The following is a 16,103-nucleotide window of genomic DNA, read 5'->3' on the forward strand; positions in this document are numbered from 1 at the left end:
GCTTAATAGACCACTTCATTCCCATTTGATTTCCTGTTTCTCCTCTACATTGTCAATTTTTGCCAGCTTTATGTTATCAATGGATTTCACTGTCATACTTTTATACATATCGCTCATGAAACTATTAAGATAGGCATCAAGCTTTTCTTTGAAGAAATGTACTGGTAACTTCCCTCCATCCCTTTTAATATCACTCTCTCATCTCCCCTCTATACTGTTATTTTTCCATATTTTCACTCTTGTGGTAATTCCCAACTTCTCCAGCTCTGCTAAAAATTCCCTGTTGTGATCTTATACCTTTATTTTTTCACTGAGGTCTAGAAATATGTGATCTACCACATCTCCTTTGTCTAGATCAGTTGTTATCAAAGAAAAACATGAGTTTAGTCAGACATGATTTATCCTTGGTAAACACTTGTGCTTTATCCTAGTTTTTCATTACTTCCTTGCCTTTAATTATTGTTTCCTTCAAAAAGTGTTCTGATAGCCTTATATGCTACTGTGGTCTGACCGATAGGTTTATAATTTTCCAGATTGCTTCCTCCCTCCACCTTAAGTCTAGCTACTACATTTTCTATTCTCTAATCATATAGCGCTGCCTTTAACTTAATGGATTAATTAAAGTATTTTCTAACAAACTTGCAATTTCTGGTCTCTTAAAGATTTGAGCATGAAGATCATTTTGTCCCCCAGCACAGTTAAGCACCCTGTGTTTTCCTTACCTTTGGCCACCCTGCATTTTTTCCACATTCAGTTTCTTTAAAAGGTACCTATTCCATGTTTGGGTCATCCCTCAACTCGAAGTTCCAGTGACCCCCATCACATCTCATGCACACATAGATTGTGTCAGGCATCCACCCACCATTTTCTGCAGCAAATCATCGCTGCTATGTCTGAAAACATTTAACTTGCCTCCCCTCCTCAGCTGCCACCCTTGTATTTTCTTCCTCCTCTCTGCCTTCAAAATAACAAGGGAGAAAAAACTCTTTATGTCTCCAACAAACTTCCTTTGCTATCTATTGGCTCGTATGTGCTTACCTCACCCAAAAGAGCTTGTATCAAGAGAGAACAGCATAACTCCTTAGAGCAAGCAGAAGAAACTGATTCTGATTATCCACTCTGAAAGGAAAGAAATATTCTGACTGCTGGCAATGCCTTCCCAGAACATTTCTGAACTGTCTATAGGCAGTTCATTTTTAGCTAAGTTCAAAATCAGTGTTATATTAGATGACTATTTGATTTCAGCTGTATGTGTAGTAACATCCAGAAAGGGTCCTAAAGTGAGATATGCAAATCATACAGATAAACGCAATCTCCCTGTTTTAATTCCAGCTACAGGATCTTTAAGAACACCCTGTCCCTTTCCCTACTTAGAAACCTTATTAGTAAGTGGCCTTCGCTCCGTTCAGATGGGTTTGTTGCCAGATGTCTCTACAGGCAAGACTGCTTGTTAACCTCATTCTAATAATAAATATGAACACTGCTTTCACAATACCTTTCAGCATGGGAATTCAAAGTGTTTTAAATATGTTGAGCGTTTTAACAGCAATGAAGAACAAATTTTGTAAATTTTCTTTTCACCTTGTAGCAGAAGATGAATATTAATGCTGGGAAGAGTATAAATACAGTGGGATGGCTTTGCCTTTCCAACAGATGGCAACCTACATAATATCTTAGGACAAACCCCATCTTTAATAGCCTTTTCCAAGCTTGTGGCGATACTCCTGAGATCTCCTGCAGCCAACAGTATGTCTCCCAGAGAGCAGTTTGTATAAATGTGCTCTGTGCAACCACTGAATAGCATGTCTCCACCAAAACAAGGGAAAACGTTCCCTTGGACTCTATTATAGTAGTTTCATTGCTTTCCTCCTAGGTTTTACTTAACATACAGTGAAGTAGATTGGTGTTTGCTCCTCAGGTATGTCCAAGAGCTTCAGGGAAGATCAAGAATAGGAGATCATCCTGCATAACAGTCGTCTTGCTCACTGCAAGGCTTCTCTCCAGATAACCATCCTATCAGCAATGCTGCCCTGCTCCATAGTGATCTGGCTCTGAGTTCAGCTGCCCTCAACATCCTTAAGTAAAGTAGTGAAGGCTTGGATTCTTCAGATTTTCTTTATCCTAAAGAAAATATGATAAGAACACCTTGGGACTGTCATAGCCCTCCTAGGAACTTGGGCGGCCTGGGACGATAGATTATCTAGGTGCTGCCAATCGTGGTACTACTCCTTCTCCAAAGGAGATGATCTGCATCTGGAGCTGAGCCATCCATTGGATTAAGTTAATCTTCGCAAAGCGCCTGTGCCTAGCACATCCTGGGGAAGGAAGGACTTTTTTCCAAGCAAGGTATGATGGCTCAAATCAACCAGCCAACTTCTCTCTGCTGGAGGACGATGTCTGAACAAAGGGCAATCCAACACCCAAGGTATGAGAAGATTTTCATGCTGAATCAACACTTTGGGAACACTGCAAGTTATTTTTTGGGAGCCCTAACCCATGCTAGGAGCTGCAGGACTCCCAAATCTCCTTAGCCACAAGCAGGTGGGAGAATGGAAGGTCTGGGAGCCTGGTAGCTCTGAGAGCCCCAGTCAGCATGGCAGAGCTTCTTGGGACCTGCAGACCCTCAGTGCACGCCCGGCTTCTGTTATACTAGCCAGTTATACTAGCAACCAGGCACAGATCCAGGGGAATTTAGCCTGTATTTCAGTGGGAATTTATTAATTTAGATGAAACAGAGTTTGTTTGTTTTCAGTTAATCATTGCTTTCCGATGAAGAAAACATTTTGTCAGAGAATTCCCAGCAAATTCTACCCGTGATTCACTTTCTGGATTTCAGCAGTGAAACTCCAAATCAGCTGGGATGCCCTCTCCCACCTCTGCACACAAAAGCTCTTTAACAGCCTCTGCCTCTGGGAAGGGCCCCTCAGGGCACACTGACCTTGCTGCAGTTCAGTGGCACTGGAGAACATAGCACCCATGGAGAGGGGCCATGCTTTGAAATTTGGTTGTGGTTTAGCTTCTCTAGCTCACTCCCTCCCTTTTTCTTCTTCAACATTTATTACAAAGCCCTAAAACAGTATTTTCTCTCTCTCCAGCTTCATTTTCCATCCCACAAGTACACTGGCATGGCTGGTCTACCCTTTTCTGAGATAACAAATTGGTTGGAGGCCTCAAAAGTCCAAAAGCATTGGCAGCTGCCACCGTTTTGTCACAAGATTCTGAAATCTACTGGTTTTCATACAGCTCAGCAACCAGACCCATGTGTTAAATGCGCTTTTCCTTTTTTTTTTCCCCTCATGGCAGTAGAAAAAGATGCAATAATTTAGTGGCAAAAAATGAGAGAAGAGAAAGCAGAAAGAACCCCAGGTCTTGAGCCTGCTAGTCTAAAGAAGTAAGTCTTGCAAAGATCTCAAAGATAGGAATTTCTTACACAATTTGTGCAAATAAGCAGATAGTAAGGAATAGAGATGCTGTTAGTTATCTCTGAGAGGAAGCTGTGGCAGGATTCAAACTTTATTAGACATGAGAGAACACACACCGACACTTAACCACAGGTGCAAATCCACCAGGCTCCATTAGTTCTTGTGCTTATGGAAACACTTGTTTTCTATTTCATTATTTTGAAGTCAGTCTTCCCATGTTAAGGAAAGCAGATTCTCAATTTTTGAAAGAGTCAGCAGCAGAGATGGTGAGAGCTCACTTGCTTTTTACAATGGCAGATTGCTGAATTCTTTAATAAGCAAAGATTTTTCCTCAGCTTTTTATAAGTTGCTTAACACTATCATGTGGAAATCTCTACAGCCTGTAGCACTTGCCAGTGCAGACCCCTTGCTTTACACTAGGCAAAAATTCAGTGCTGTGTGTTTTGCCCTTTGAGTGTGGGAAAACACCACAGGGGGAAAAAAAAGTGCTAGTGCTTTCCACTCCTTGCATTAATCCTCTCAGCCTGCAGAGTTATCATTATCATTCAAATAAAATGATATCAAACCCAGCCATCTGCTTTAAAAGCCCAGGATTCATAAATCCAGTGGGTCCCTTAGGTTTAAAAGAGGGGAAAATGCTTCGAAGCAAAGAGGTTCTTATGCAATGCCAGCCCCCTCCCTGGAGGGGGAGATGCACCGAGGCCGGGAAGCCCCGTGTCAATATTATTCCTCTTACATAACATCCTGCTTTATTTGCTGATTGAATTTTTGTATTTTTTTTTAAACTGAATTTGTCCATCAGATGCCAAAAGAGCTTAGTGGTAAACTGCAACCCTCCCCAGAAGAAAAGCAAACCTCGCCCACAAGCAAAACCAAAACACCATCACAGATTGAGATTTGCTATCTAAAAATAAACAATCATTAACAACAAATAATCCAGCAAAGAAGGTACAGCAAGCAACGGGCACCTCGTGAACACAGAAAATGAGAGCCAGCTTGGCAGGACAGAAGGACAGAGCTCCCCCTCTCTCCCACAGACCTGAATCACCTGCTACATGTTTTCTTTACCCTCCTGCAGGGAAAATGTTTTATTGATAAGGCCTCTCCTAGGCTTGTGATTGCCCCCCCAGGGCTGAGTGAGATTTGAAGCTGGTCAGCTTGACATCATGTCTAGACAGTCTTTTTCTTTGGCAAACACTCAGTGCACCTGAGAACAAACCAGTGAGTCCAATAATGTGCAAAACGGGGCAGGAGGAGCCTTTTAGGGGCAGGTTGAACGCAATGAGGAGACTGCACAGAGATGCTCACATACCACAAGAAGTCCTCTTCCATGGGTGCACGCACGGCTCTGCCCGCTGCTGTTGAGGGAACCATCATTGCCCAGTTTGACATAATTAAAGCACTGCCTGTGTTTCCTGCGCACAGAAATGCGAGCACAGCCACGCACACAGCAAGAAAGCCACCCTGGACATGTGCACACACACACGGTGCCAGCGGGGCAGCTACCCCCATGTCTCCCTGTGCCCCCACAGCGGTGACTTGGCAGGGGGGCACTTACACTGTGGTAGTGCCTGAAGTGCGGTGACACCACATGGCACCTCCAGCTCTCTGCCATGGGCCTGTTACCCGTAGCTGAACTAGGGAAATCCTACAGTTTACAGCCTGGTGCTTAAGGCAAACAAACTCAGAACCAGTTTTCCTTAAAACACAGCAGTTTTGGACTAGCTGCCCAAAGCTGGAAGGGGGAGGCACCATATCTGCCTTCCAGTGAAGACCACAGTCCCTTTTATAGCAGATCCCTGGGGTCTATGATCCACATCGGTAGGTACCATCTCGCTGTGAATGCCTGCGTTCAAACAGCCACATATTGGCACATGAAAAGGGATGTACACCCCTCGCCCTGCCATCTTCCAGGGTAGCTGCACCCACAAGACCAGCACGAGGGGTCTCTCCCCAGTCTCTATTCACTGGCATTCATGTGCAAAGAGGAAAGGGTGGAGATCTTGAGATTCCCCCAGGACAGCCAGGCACTACGATTGCCCTTGTCATCTTTTCGGCTCACATGATAAAGCTGCTGTCTGCGGAGCAGGCCCATGCCAACTGAATTGTTGTCTAGGCCAACCAACACCCACAGGGCCCAATCCCTTTTGTCCTCTCCCTCTTTGAACTGGGTAGAAATCATCTCAGTGAAAACCTCTGGTATTTTTAGGCCAGAGCGGAGCTGCCTGAATGGCTCACGGCCGTCTCCCTGCTCGCCCCTTGGGAACGGGGCGTGCAGAAGGCAGGGAGCACAAGGCACGGTCACAACACGCCGTTTTGCAGCCGTCCTCAGCTGCCTGGGTCCCAGAGAGAGCCCGTGGGCAGTTTATTGCCGAAATAATACAGGCCTGAAGAAACTCCACCTCTAGGAGGAGTTCAAAGGTTCCCCGGAGCCACCTTTGCTAAGGAGTGGGACTGAAGACCTGAGAACAGCTTCCCTCTGGTCCTGGTTAGCAGCTGGCTGACTCAGCCCAACATCCATCACGCAGCGAAACGCGATAATTGTCTTGATCTGTGCTCCCCAAACCTGCCAACTGTGGCCGATGCCCACTGTTAGCAAATCCGACCCTCATTATCTGCTCTCCACCCTCGTCTATCCAAGGCGCCGAGCACTGCAGTGCGCAATTAAGCACCCGCCATCAAGTTGCTTCTGGGCCGATTTGTCATCGCCAGTATTTGTTTGGGAATGTTTGTTGGGAAGCACATGGTGGCAGGGTCAGTGGATGTTGTTGAGGTTTTTCCTCTTGTGCCTGGGGGCCGGAGAGCTTTGTGCATTTCTCAGTATGTTAAACTCAATTAAAAAAAAATAAAAAAAACAACATCAGGATAACTTAAAGCAGATGTGAACACAACAAGCCTGAGACCCTTCTGAGCACAAACACGGCCATTTCATTGCAATTCCAAAAGGCTTTTCTGGCAAGCCTCCCCTCCATGTCCTACATTCTTTCATTCCAAGGAAGACAAACAATTCAGACTGGAGCAGCAAGGCACGTTTTTCAAATAAACAGGTTCCCTGAAACAATTTTTGTGTCACCCCAATACACGCATTCCTCTCTTAAAGGATCTCCTGGGATGATCGAAATGAGAATTTGTGTCACACCTTTCATTTAAGGAGTTCAAAGCACCTCGTTCAGCCCATGTGAGCCTCTCACATGGAAGTGTTTTCACCTCCGTATCCCAACACAGTATCTTCATGACCTGAATTACAGAGAGAATCCATAGCATTTGTGGATGCTAAAACCAGAAATCCTGTGGAGCCTTCCACTGTTGGAAGAGGAATATGACTTGAGTGTGAAGGAGACTAACTGCTGGTGACTGGGGACCAATCCTCTGCAAAGCAGGTTGCTTGATTGTTTCTGCTCATCACCACCAGATTTTTAAGAACAGGTAAACCCTGTTTTACCCTAAAGGTCTTTCAATGGCTCAAACAGGTCCATTTCTGGACAGTCGTTACAGCATTACCCGATTCACTTGTTACCTTGGTTTCAACTCTGTCATTTTGCCCCGTGTCCCTCAGTCCGGCAGCTGCCTTGACTGAAGTCACTCATTCCTTCCTTCTAGCATCTAAGTTTCGTGTTTACTTTGCCAGCTACTTTTGACTCTGGCTTTGTCTTCTCTGACTAATTCCTGGACTCTGCTCTGGCCCTGCTCATGGGCTTTCTATAGCTCCACATTGCTCCACCTGTCTCTTGATGGGGAAAAACAATGCCAAGTCTGGGAGGATTTTATTATTTCCAAGTTTTGTTTCATTATATGTTTTCCATATTTCCCTCCGTGAGAAAGAACAGAGGTCGTCTCTGGAGAACATCAGGAGATGGGTGGAGACAATTCCAAAATCTACACCTGGGATTTAAGATTGTTTCTCCAGGACCTTCCAGATACAAGGAAACAAATCTGAGGCAGACTCAGCTTATAGCTCTAGCTTTCTACCCAAGGAAAGCAGACAGCCAGTACCAGCAATTTCCATTTCAAATCAAGATTGCTCTGAAATTCACTGAGCTGCATGGTATGGGCAACTTGAAAGATTTGTTATGCCTTCCAGTTGAATGAAATTTAGATTAATAAAACAGATTGTAAATACTAAATAGTAGATGTACTAAATATAATGGGGGATAGTAAATAATAAATAGTAGATAATAAAACAGATTGTTTCACAGAAAATAAATAAAGAGGGATTAAAACAAAGAAGGAATGCCTTCTGCAATGTCAGCACAGAGGAATGGCTTGAAGACAAACAAGAGGCCACTCCACAGGTGAACACGGTCTATCCATGTCACTTTCTCCCCTGCTACAACAGCTTCATCACAGGTTTCAAAGCTGGACTGAGCAGGGTGCTGTTTACTTAGTGGGACACAGGTACAGATGTGATGGTTGGTGGAACTGGTGCCCAGTGACTGCAGTGGAAGGGGGGAAGCAAGGGAAATGAGATGCCCTTTGCTGCCCACTTCTTACAGGAGGTGGGTTGTTGCATCCTCTGAGAACAGAAATATCTGCTTCACCCTTCTAATAGGATTTTCATATTCCTCATGAGCTTAACATCGGAAAATATGTATAAAAAATAAATTGATCATTCCAAATCATGATGATGAAAAATCTTTAAATCTCCCAAATCCCTCTAAATCCCTTTACAGGATTCTGTATTTCTCACAGTAGAGTTCCTTCGGTTAATTCTGCCACTGAGTTAAGGTACCCAGAGGAGAAATAAAAAGCTGTGCTTGAAAAACATTTTCCTTTACTGCTGGACTTCACAGGACCTGAAAAACCAAGGGACAAGAACCCCACATCAAGGACAGCTGCATAAACTTCCTGAGCACAAGAAATTAATCATAATAAAAGGCTTTTAATTTTTTTTTAATACAGTTAGGTACCAAAGATAAAACGGTTATTTCCCAGAATTGTTCCTGTTTGGCACGGCTCCTGATTGCTTAGATGAAGAACTTTTATTATTGAGCTTTTCGTAACCTCTACCCTCAAAATCTGGTGAATGTCTTGCATGGAAAATACAGAATGCACTAAAATTGCAAGCATTCCTGGCTTTTGCATTCCCTCACAGCAATATTCCTTTTTCCTCTTCAGCAATGCACCCTCGGGCCATGCAGGCAGCAGTGTCTGAAGGCTGCTTCCAAGCTGACTTTTGGCTAGCAGGAATGATTCTGAAAGTTGGATGAGACTGAATCGAGCAAGGTAAATCACTATATAAGCCTACCCATATTTGCCTCTACTTGCATAAGATGGTAAATTGTGTGCTTAAGGGTTTCAGGCTGTTCCCATATTGATTGATGTCTCAGATATCCCTGCCTACAGTGCTCAAAAGCTGTTTGCTGCCAATATTGGTTATATGTTGCTAGACGGCTCTACAACACAAGCCCATGGCTCTGCTCTGCTGCATGAAGGGATAAGAAATGAGAGCTCGGTCCTTATTGTCTGGAGCCAGCTCCATAAAATGACCTGGGAATGGCGGCTTAAACCTGAGCAGATTCATGTCCACCCACAGACCAGGCTCCAGTTGAAGTTGGTGCACAGGAAGAGGGAAGAGGCAGAGGAGAGATAGAATCATCGAATCATAGAATTGTCTAGGTTGGAAGGGATCTTTAAGATCTTTGAGTCCAACCATTAACATAACGCTGCCAAACCATGTCCCTAAGCACCATGTCTACCCGTCCTTTAAACAGATCCTGGGATGGTGATTCCACCACTTCCCTGGGCAGCCTGTTCCAATGTTTGGTAACCCTTTTGGTGAAGAAATTTTTCCTAATATCCAATCTAAACCTCCCCTGGTGCAACTTGAGGCCATTTCCTCTTGTCCTATAGCCTGTTACTTGAGAGAAGAGACTGACCCCTACCTCGCTACACCCTCCTTTGAGGTAGTTGTAGAGAGTGATAAGGTCTCCCCTCAGCCTCCTTTTCTCCAGACTAAACAACCCCAGCTCCCTCAGCCTCTCCTCATAAGACTTGTTCTCCAGACTCCTCACCAACCTCATTGCCCTTCTCTGGACTCGCTCCAGCACCTCGAAGTCTTTCTTGTAGTGAGGGGCCCCAAACTGGACACAGCACTCAAGGTGGGGCCTCACCAGTGCCGAGTACAGGGGGACGATCACTACCCCAGTCCTGCTGGCCACACTATTCCTGTTACAGGCCAGGATGCTGTTGGCCTTTTTGGCCACCTGGGCACACTGCTGGCTCATATTCACCTGGCTGTTGACCAACACCCTTCTGGGAAGCAGGAGATGCCCTTCTTCTGGGGCTGGGGCATGGGGGCAGGGGACGGGCAGCACAGCTGGCACCTCATCAGATGACATGGGAAGGCACATCACAGCAGCTGGTCCTGAGGCAGGAGGGACGGGGGAAGCTGCCTCCATCCCCATCTGCCAGAGCTGTGTCCAGTCCCATGCCGTAATTGCATTAGTATTATTTCCTCATGTACAAACACTGATTGTAATTGCTTGCTTGTCCCATAGGCCATACGGGCAGAAAATAAATTTTAGGGACACACTTGATCTGTAATGGCCTTTAACATAAAAAACAAACATAAAGCTATTAAGGACAAGAGGGAAAACTGATATTGGGGATGGGGAAAGAATTGTGGCTCAGTTCTACAGGGCATTTACTCAGAGGAATAGTCCCTTTGAAATTATCATGCAAATCTGAAGGCTTTTCAGCAATTTCAGCTAAATCCTTCAGGCTTGTGCACACAGAGAGGTTAATTTGGTTTCAAGCAATATGGATTAAAAGCAGAACAGCTATTCATGATTAATTCCCTCTGTAGTTGCTCCTATTTTGGAATAAAAATGCCTAACTCTGAACCAATGCAACCCATGTCCAACCTGGTTTAAGTTTATAAAGAGTCAGTCACTCTTTCCTGTGAGCAGTGTTCATAGAGACAATTGGTTGGGAAAAGTCAAGAATTGCTTCAATCAAACCTTTACTAGGTCAGAGAAAACACCCGAAATGTGGTATATTTACTAGATCAGGCTCAGATATCAATTATACCATTAGCAGGTTCAGGATAATTTTGTTTTCTTCCACAAGCCAACTTCTGATCCGAGCCAGTGTAACCCCAATAAGAACCTGACCACTGACTTTAGAGGAAGTTTTCCCAAGAACTGGAGGAAAAAACATCTGCAGACCTTCAGCAATGACTCAAGGGGAGTAATTTGACTGACCCTATGTAGTTTAATAATTTGTGACTTGGAAAAAGAGTTTCAGAGGGGGGAATGCATTGAAGGTCTTGAGTTGCTTGTAATTTATTTTGCTAGCTAGAATTTGAGTTCAATCTGCTATAACAAACAATGAAATCTTCTATGAACTTTTTCTGATGCTGATGCAAACAGTGAGAAATCCAGACATTTCACCAGTGAGGAGACTAAAAGTGCACAGATACCTTGAACATTGAAGACCCAGCTGAAGAGAGCATTAAAGCGTGGCCAAGGGCGGGCAAAGCTGGAGGTAAGATGCCAACAAACTACGTGGGTGGTGAGTTTAAGGGACAGTCTGGGCCTACATATGGAAATATCTAGAAACTGGCTACTGGGCTGCAGAGCTCCCAGAGGACGCATCGCCTCCACACCTGCTTTGTGCTCAGGAGTAAAGCCTGCACAGGCCATGTGTAAATCTGTGTTTCTAGAAACCGTCACCTTCTCCCTGCAGAATACAGCCACCTCCCAAAGGGAGCATGGCAACTCTTAGAATGCTTATGGCAACATGCCAGGGCAGGCTAAGACAGAAAGTAAAGGAAAATTATCTAGGATGGAATATCTGGTCCTGTAGCAACTCATTCAGACGAACTCCAGCAAAACATCTCCCTCCTCCTGCCCCGCAGGCAGAACTTTCGCCTACCAAATTCACATCCCCCTCTCACCATGAATCTTTCCATCGCCAGGCCAAAACCACACCTTGTGCAAACGGAGCTCAGAGAGCCTAATCCTAAAAACTAACTTTATAAATCTCTTCTTAGTGGATGAAGAAAGGAGGAATTAATTACCTGACTAACAAAAAAAAAGTGAGGAGCAATAAGGTGACCTTAAAAAGCTGGAAGTTTTAGCCCTAAGCACCTTTCAAGTTTCTGCTGTCACTCTCAGACTGCCTTGCTGCCGTGTCCTGTAAGACTTTGGGATTGTTAATAATATTCATCAATTTACAGATCTCCCAGATCAGGCAGATTAGACTAATAGGTAGATTGAGTTATTTGGAAGAAAATAAAAAAGATCTTTGGGTGGTAGACACCATATAAACATCAGTCACTGTTATTTACTACTTGTGAAGCACAGCAGGGTACACAGAATAGGGCAAGAGGGGGCCCGTCACCAGGCTGCAAATGCACAGAGATGCCAAGCTATAAATATGCTGATATATTTTTACATTTGTTGTGGCAAAGTCAGGATGGTCGTTGTGATGCTGGGACGTTGCTGGGGCTGTTTTCTAATTATAATTAGATTCTGTTACTTTTCCAGTGTCATTATCAGAGACATAGTCATGTGTGCTTGCTTTTAAATGCTACTGGCCCTACTAATTATTCTGGGCACAAGGGGACTCCACAGGCAGAGGGGAAATAATTCCAGTTGCAGGAGCGCCTCCTTCTGCTGTCAGATGGTGGGTACCATTGTCTGTCTGATACCATCATGGCCCACAGCAGGGACATGCTGAAAGATGCCGTGACTGGTTTTCTGATGACAATCGCAGTGTGGACCCCTGCAGGAGCACACCTTAGGGGGTGCTGGCCATCTCTCCACAGGTGCTCTTGCCTTGCCCTTGCTGCCTGCCCTTACATGCTGGTGCCCTCATGTCTGTAGGCTTTTTTGCACCTGTGGATTCAGAGGCAGGATTTGAAAGCAAATGTACTGGAACATTTTCAGAATCTAAAAATAAATGACACCTGTCATTATAAAATGACTTGCTGAAGCAGCCACGCTTGAGCGTCCATGCCTTATCAGAGCACCTGATGCTGAAAGGGCTTTTCGTTGCTGTTGCCTGCGGTACCCTTGCTCTGCATTCCGTGAGTGCCACGACGGGAACCTTCCCAAACAAACTGCAAGGAGCTGTGCCCAGGAAAACAAGGACCCTGGGATTTGTAGGCAAAGCTGATGTGTAGAAAGATTCCAGCTGAAAGCACTAGAGGACTTACAGGAGCAGTTCCTCACCTACAAATCCACAGAAAAGTGGAATTAAATGATTGATCTTGACAGCTAGGGAGAACTTCGCTGTCTCTTTAATCTTCCTTGTAGGATAACACAACTGAGGCAATGGAAGAAAACAGCCATCACACTAATACAACACTTGAGGACTTTTTTTTTTTTTTTAAAATTGTATGCTACCAAGGACATTTCTGACATTAAGCAAATAGTAGGAGGAAAATACAAATACAAATGTATGAATACTCCCAGAGGCCTTGGCCATATAGCCCATGCACTCCTCTGCCTGATCAAGTTTGATTGATGCTCAGGTACCTCAGCGTCCACTTCATCTCCTTGATACCAAGCCAGGAGATTCCAGATGCTACGTCTGTGCCATCCCAGGGATTCCTCCCGTGCTCTGCAAGGACCTCTGCAACTGAAGTGTACAGACTCATGGTCCATCAGACCCTGCAAACTTCACTGTTTTCACAGAGATGTATCTTTAGGGCTGATGCATCCCTTTATGTTCGTGTCTGAATGAATTGTTGGAGCTTCAGAGAGAAAATGCCTTCAATATCATCTGTGGTATTGCTTTTATCAGCTGCAGGCTGTACTTTACATGGTCTCTCTGTGTGTCAGAGGAAGAAGTGACTGACCTGACTCTTGCATTCAAACTTCCATAATAAGTATTTATGGTTTTCCCTAGGCACACTGGCTTTATGTCCAGAAAACAAGGTTTTAGTGACCAGTGTGTCTTCCTTTGCTCAGCATCAAGCCCTGAGTTCTATTTTCATTTTTATCAATAGCTCTTTCCCTTCCTGATGACAATTCCTTTCAAACATTTGTAGATTGTTTTAAAGTCACCTTTTAATCATCTTGTAGAACTGGGCTGTGTATACTTAGCTCCATTAACCTTACTTTATTTAGCTGCTATACAGCAAGGCAAGATGCTCCCATCAAATAACCTTCACCTTCCCCTCTCTGTCTGAATGGTGACTACCCTCAATCCAAGGGACTGGGCACTTCTGCAGCCTGGGGTGCTCCACAGGTGGGTCTGGGTCAGGGTGATGGAAAAGAGCATTTCACCCCACTTTACAGTCTGGAAATGTAGGGCAGCAATCCAAAATAACGCTTTTTGCTTTTAAGAACACTATATTCATCCTCTAAATCAGGAAAGCTAATTGGTCTGGCTGCTCTGACAGTATTTTCTCTTGGGAAAAAAAGTTGCACTCCTTCAACATTCAGAGCTTTTTAATCCTGGTGCCAAATGCATTTCTCTGAATTAATATTGGTGGAATGAAAAGGCTTTCTTCTCTGCTTCAGCCTTCTCTCCCAGGATAAATCTTTTTGGAATTTGCTTTATATATTGTGCTTTTGAATGTTCTTTTAAATGTTAAAAAATGACTGTGTGAGAATGTCGCCTTCTCATTAGCAAAATTTACTACATATTTTCCTCCATTGTTACCAGTACAGTTCCAGCAGTGTTAACAATGGGAACCCTAGAGCAAATGGTCTGGCACCAGCACTTGTCATCTAACTACGGCTGGTCAAAAATGTGTTTGAAAAGTGGTTTTGTGTTTTTTAAATGTGCTTGTTTTAAGTAAGCATTTCCAAATGAATTTTTAAAATTAAAAAAAATCCAATTTTTATTATGTTTTAATCAGGAAGATATTGGGGGTTTTGGTCTTTTTTGGAAAACCTATGGTGGTGAGTAAAATAAAGTAAGTTCTCCACTCCCCTGCCTTGTTCTTTACTTGGGGGGAGGATGATAACAAAAGAAGACTGGGAGGGTATGATTTTCTTCATCAGAATGATATTTATCAGATCTTTTGTAATTCAAAATTTCTAACAAAATAGAAAAAAAAAATCATAAACCTTCTGTTGTCTTTAAAATAATTATTCTGGTGTATGTTTCTTCTCTTTGTATCTCAGATCAAGTGTCAGTATAATATATCCCATCATGTCAACAGTGTGCAAGTAGCTTTTCAAGTTTCCACGAAGCTTTCAGCACTGCAGGTAAAGAGATCTCAGCTAGATTCAGCAAAGGTAGGAAAAGTTTAAATAGTGTTTCTAGCTCTGGCAGAAGAAACGTAGCAGCAAAGCTCTCTGGTGAAAGCTCTGTGGGAAGTCAGAATGGTCTCCTCTGATATTAAAACTTAGTAATCTACAAAAGCTGCTTCCATTCACTGGAAACTACTGCTACTTTCTTCCCTTTTGCAATTACTTAGATCTCCTTTGTTACCACAAATCTTTGCTGTAACTAAAACACAGCAAAAGCACACGCTCTGAAATCCTTCAGCTGTGCCTTCCTATAGCCATGGAAACAGTTTTGCACACCCAGGGCAAGGCGGATTTGTTGGGGTGTTTTTTTCTTGCAATCTGTCACAAAGTCTACTCGCTTCTTGTGAGTATACATATCAAGATCCTGGACAGAGGTATTTTTTTATTTCAACTCAAACCAAAGGCAACACTTGGGCATGACCTGAACTTGACCAGCCTCCCCGTGTGAACTGCCTTTTATACTGTTCGCATAATGAATTTAAGCCATCAGCTGTTAATACTTCAGCAAACCCACTGCTTCCTTCCTGGTGTTAGACAAGGATTCAGAGGACCCAGTTAATACTCCCAGCTCTATCCAATTTAAGAAGAGGATTTGGAGCTCAATTAGGTCGCTTATTGGCTGCTGCTGAACCTGAGCTGGGACTAAACTGTGTCAGAACCTTCCATTGGGTCAGACCAAAATAACCAAAGATATGTCAGCACACCTGAACAAAACCCTCGCTCTGCTTCCCATTTAACGCTCTACGCTCCCAGTGGTCCTGTGGAAATGCCTGCATTTGTGTAAGAACTTCCTCACTGATGATGCAGCCTCTTTTATTTGATGCTGGCATAAAGTGATATTATTAATAGTTTGTGATCTACTGTGCCTTTCATCTGAGGACCTCTCACAAAGCATTTTAGGAGGCTGAATCAATTTTCAAAACACTCCTGTGTAATACTATCCCTATTTTACTGGAAGGAAAACTAAGGCAGTGGGAGGTAATTTTCCCAAGGGTTCATTGGTAGTCAGAAATAGAGCCCTGGACTTGCGCTCCAAATATAGCCTACATTCTCACCCCATGGCTGAAAACTGAATGCAGGAGTCCCCCCTTTCAGCACTAAACATACCTTCTGCCTGGTGGTTTATGCTTCCGAAACGGCTGCCTGTTGCCATGGGAACTGCAGTTCAGATTGCTGGACCAGATTTGCTTCAGTTACATCAATGCAAATCATTAACAAATTCATTTAAATTAATGGAGTTACTTCAGATTTTCATGGGGGAGGGAGGATGCAGAGAAGAATTAGTCCCTTTGGATTTGATATAAGAAGGTGGCGATCTCTTTAGAGTGGGAAAAAATTCTTTGATCATTAGAGGGGGAAAAAGGATGAAGGATACCTTACAACAAAAGTATAGAAAGTAAGTCTGAGAACTTGACTTTACCTAGGTCAACATGACATTCTCAGACCTACTTCTGACCAGTAGAAACTCTTA

At 43.8% G+C, this 16,103-nt stretch overlaps 1 long non-coding RNA gene across 1 annotated transcript; it reads left to right on the top strand.

Moving 5' to 3' along the window:
* The first annotated feature begins 1,928 nt into the window (after positions 1–1,928).
* LOC106890712 lies at positions 1,929–14,354 on the top strand. Its single transcript, XR_001412557.1, has 5 exons — positions 1,929–2,425; positions 6,671–6,848; positions 8,538–8,645; positions 10,793–10,907; positions 12,683–14,354. It is a non-coding gene; the product is annotated as an uncharacterized LOC106890712 (long non-coding RNA).
* Positions 14,355–16,103: the final 1,749 nt, after the last annotated feature.

The sequence above is a fragment of the Calidris pugnax genome, unplaced genomic scaffold, assembly GCF_001431845.1.
Source record: "Calidris pugnax isolate Ruff unplaced genomic scaffold, ASM143184v1 scaffold81, whole genome shotgun sequence".
Taxonomy (NCBI): domain Eukaryota; kingdom Metazoa; phylum Chordata; class Aves; order Charadriiformes; family Scolopacidae; genus Calidris; species Calidris pugnax.